This window comes from Clupea harengus, chromosome 8, assembly GCF_900700415.2.
Source record: "Clupea harengus chromosome 8, Ch_v2.0.2, whole genome shotgun sequence".
Lineage (NCBI taxonomy): Eukaryota > Metazoa > Chordata > Actinopteri > Clupeiformes > Clupeidae > Clupea > Clupea harengus.
The window spans coordinates 4,792,115-4,797,114 of record NC_045159.1 but is presented as its reverse complement, the minus strand read 5'-3'; the positions used below and the strand labels follow the sequence as shown (position 1 = coordinate 4,797,114).

General features: G+C 44.6%; 1 protein-coding gene across 1 annotated transcript in view; it reads right to left on the bottom strand.

Annotated features, from left to right (window-relative positions):
- The window catches only part of LOC105895267 (cell adhesion molecule 1-like), a 130,529-nt gene that overhangs the window by 56,358 nt on the left and 69,171 nt on the right, over window positions 1–5,000 (bottom strand). The window lies entirely within an intron of this gene.

The window sequence follows — 5,000 nt, the reverse complement described above, 5'->3', positions numbered from 1 at the left end:
AGCCCAGGGGAGAAACATCAGACTCAGACCTCAGCTCAGGGGAGAAACATCAGACCTCACCCCCAGAGCCAGCGCAGGGGAGAAACATCAGACCTCAACTAAGAGCCAGCGCAGGGGAGAAACATCAGACCTCAACTCAGACCTCAGCCCAGGGGAGAAACATCAGACCTCAACTCAGAGCCAGCGCAGTGGAGAAACATCAGACCTCAACTCAGCAACAAAGACATCTGTGGCCATGGCACGGTACAGCACACGCCACTGAAGGTCACTGAAGGTGACTGGGGCGTTTGGAACAGGACTTTTATACAGCATCCTCCACTGAAGGTGACTGAAGGCTCTGTCTGTTAGGAAACGGAGTCCTCCATTTTGTGTCTCTCCTTGAGTGTGTTCAAATGCACACACTTGACAATAACATGGGACTGAACCTTCTTACTAACTGTTGCAAGATTGAAGTCCTCTTAAAGGACAGCAGCCTCTCTGTGTTCTCTTAAAGTGTGTGAGAGAGAGGGGGAGATAGAGAGAGAGGGAGAGATAGAGAGAGGGGGAGATAGAGTGTGAGAGAGAGAGAGATAGAGTGAGAGAGATAGAGTGAGGCAAAGACATAGAGAGGGAGAGATAGTAGATAGACAGGGAGAGATAGAGTGAGAGAGATAGAGTGGGAGAGATAGAGTGATAGACTGAGAGAGATAGAGTGAGAGAGGGAGGCAAAGAGACAGAGATGAAGAGATAGTGAGAGAGAGGATGAAAGAGAGAAGTCTGACTTTAGTGTTTCATTCATTTACCAGAAGAAAGGCATCTCTATGTAACACACACACACACACACACACACACACACACACACACACACACACACACACACACACACACACACATACACTCTATGGAACAACTCTAAAATGAAAAGAGGAATCAGGGATACTGAGAGAGAGATAAAGTGTGTGTGCGTGTGTGTGTGTGTGTTTGTCAGACTCCCGTCAACAGCAGGCAACAGCGGGCACACCTCTGTAACCCTGTCAGTACAGAATAATTACATGAAAAATGTATTATAATTAATACATTATTAATAAAATAGTAACAATGAACTGCATAATTTATGGCTTTTGGGCATTTCTGCCCTATGGTCTTATTAAATATATATGACCCTACACTAATGCACCCCAACCACTTCAAAGCAAGGTTGCCAGATTAGGACGTTTCCCTGCAGAATGGGGTTGCCAGATCAAGCCGTTTCCCTGCAGAATGGGGTTGCCAGATCAAGCCGTTTCCCTGCAGAATGGGGTTGCTTTTAGATGCAGTTGCTAAGTGTTTGTGTGTGTCTGTGTGTGTGTGAGTATGTGTGTCTGTGTGTGTGTGTGTGTGTGTGTGTGTGTGTGTCTGTGTGTGTGTGAGTGTAAATCATCACATTGGCAACCTCTCTCTCTCTCTTTTATTCTCTCTGCCTGTCAGTGTGTGTGTTTGAAATAAGCTGTTTATTAGACGGGAGCTCTGCTGGATGTGTTTTGATTAGAGCCGGTGGCACTTTCTAACGAGCTCTGAGCAGACACACACACACACACACACACACACAGACACACACACACACACACACACACACACACACACACAGGGGCTCTGAGCAGACACAGAAACAGCACGGGGGCTCATATGTGTGTGTGTGTGTGTGTGTGTGTGTGTGTGTGTGTGTGTGTGTGTGTGTGAAACAGCATGGGGGCTCATATGTGTGTTTGTGTGTGTGTGTGTGTGTGTGTGTGTGTGTGTGAAACAGCACAGAGGCTCTGAGCACCATTTAGCAGCGCAGCACGCAGCCTCTGGCCGAAGAACACAACATACAGGACACCCATCCATCCCTCCATCCCTCCATCCATCCCTCCCTCCCTCCATCCATCCATCTCTCCATCCATCCCTCCATCCATCCCTCCCTCCATTCATCCATCCCTCCATCCATCCATCTCTCCATCCCTCCACCCCTCCACCCCTCCCTCCATCCATCCCTCCACCCCTGTATCTGCTATTCTCATAGTACCAGATTGTATCTGTGGGCATTAGTGAAATAATGAGAGGCAAACTCACTGCAAACAGCAGAGGAGAACAATAAAGATCATGTTTGAATCACTTCGTCATTTTTAGATTATTTAGTTGATCACGTGTGTGTGTGTGTGCATGTGTGTGTCTGAGGGGGCTTTGTGTGTGTGTGTGTGTGTGTGTGTGTGTGTGTGTCTGAGGGTGCTTGTGTGTGTGTGTGTGTGTGTGTGTGTGTGTGCGCGTGTGTGTGTGTGTGTGTGTGTGTCTGAGGGTGCTTTGTGTGTGTGTGTGTGTCTGAGGGTGCTTTGTGTGTGCTAGATGCTTGTGTATGTTCTTCTTTGTGCTGTCCAAACTAATCTCTGTATCACTGTTATGCTGGATTGTGTGTGTGTGTGTGTGTGTGTGTGTGTGTGTGTGTGTGTATGTGTGTGTGTGTGTGGGCAGTATCCTTCAAAATCTGGTATCTCAATTAGGGCTGGGCGGTATGACGGTATATACCGTGCAACGGTAGAAATGTGTCTACCGGGAGAGATTTGGCCATACCGTTTCAACCGCGGTATACTCTTATTTTGAAATCCAATCGATTCATTTTTAGATAATGACCTCCGAACTATACTTCATCCCTCTTATTATACAGTAACTCGCCAAAACAATAGACATTCCTCCAAAAATACCTCTTTAACGATTTTGTAGCCGTTTTGTGATTTCTGCTGAGAAATAAAATAGAACTCTAAAGTTTCAGGTGTTGCGTAGCAACCCATTACTTCCCGTTACGTTAAATGACCGGACTACTTGCGGAATGATATGAAATATGGTCAGCGGTCATTACATTTTCGCAGCAGTGAAAATAAAGAAATTACAGACCTGCGAACGTTGGGGTGGCCCATTCAAATCAACGGAACTTTTTTGAACATTCTGAAGAGCCGTATAATACGATACCCAGTACAATTTTAAAGCACATAACCTGCAAGGACTATCATGCCTACTTGTTGAGTAATCTTCGACTGCTGGGCAAGATTCAATATACTGACAAATATGGACTGAAAAGTGTCTAGTGTAGGCATTTATTTTTCAGTATTTCAAAGTGAATTAGCTGTGAGAGCACAAGAACAGTGAGCGTCTAGCAGCGATTATCATATACATGTATGTATGTCAACGGCGATTACGGCCAAACCAACGAAATTCTAAGTAATAATTTTTTTGGTACTCCACGTAGATCATAAACCCTTGAATACAAAAACGACTCAGTGAAATCGGTTGAGAAATATAAACGCTATCTATAGTGCTTTTTATCCAGAAAAACTGCAGCTCCATCATTTACTTGCGTCTGTTTACAGACCAGTCATCACCTCGTCATCACGTTAGCACGTTGCAGCAACGGGCTGAGGCGGTCAATGGAGCGTCTATGTATATATGTCTATGTGTAATGGCCAACTTCTTAATTTTTTTATTTTAATATGTGGCCATATAAAGAAAATATCTCATCATTATTGCGTTAACATATGGACACACATTGAAAAGAAAGTTTTAACACTTGAGTTATCTTCTGAAAGTACATTAATAGAACCACTGAAACATAAGCACTGGACTAAATGCCACAGAAAGATTTTTCCTTTTTTTTTTTTTTTTTTTTACATACACTTTGCTTTTATTTTACTATTTAAAGATTCAATGGATACTGGCCACTATTGCTTAGGCCAATAGCCTATTGAGGCAGTATTGTTTCTGCACCTTAGTGTTCTTAAGGGTCAATAAATAAATGTCTGTGGACACATTTCGCCACCGCTGAAGTGTCCTCTTTTTCAAAAACCCAAATCTGCCACCCTACGTATAATAAACCGTGATATATACCGTAACCGTGATATAAAATTACAAATACCGTGATAGAAGATTTTGGTCATATCGCCCACCCCTAATCTCAATGGAGAATAATTAGTTTAAATAATGCTCCACTCAGAAAACACACTCTCTCTCTCTCTCTCTCTCTCTCTCTCACACACACACACACACACTCTCTCTCTCTCACACACACACACACACTCTCTCTCCTTTTCAGATTGAATCTGATATATGCTATGAATGAGTCATTCAGAAAATCAGTACATAAACACACGCACACAACCTACTCGCCCACACACACACACACACACTCACACACACACACACACACACACGCACACACACACACACACCAAACACTCACCCACACACACACACACACACACACACACACACACACACACACACACACACACACAACCAACCCGCCCACACACACTTAAATCATTCCAACCTGTAGAACCAATTCACTGTGTGGTATTGTATGACTGCACACACATGAATGCACACACATGAATGCACACACACTCTGACAACACACTGATAACTCACTCTGTGGTTTCCAAGTGGCATGACTAAAGACTTGAAGGGCATTGTTGTTTCATACGCACACACACACACACACACATACACACACACACACACCTCTACCAAATACATTCTCCCTGGTCTGTGATTGATTAAACTGGTTACACAACCAGAGAAATATCTACCGTGGATACGACACACAGATAAGCCAAACACACACTACAGTACAAACACACACATGTTTTATACGTGTGTGTCTCTGTCCAAAAGTGTGTGTCTGTCAGTAGCAATATTGATCTGAAAGTTCGTCACACACCCGTGGGCAGACTGACACCTCCACACACACCTCCACACACTTCTAGGGTCACACACCTCCACACACACCTGTGGGCAGACTGACACTGACACACACACCTCCACACACACCTTCACACACTCCTAGGGTCACACACCTCCACACACACCTGTGGGCAGACTGACACAGGCATAGTTGATTGACTCTGGTGTCCTAAGCTGACAGAAAAACCGAGCTCTGACTGAGCGTCTGGACCGGACCTTCAACAGGCCAAGAGGGCCGCCGTTGACTGTGCTAATGCTGCATATGGCTGCTG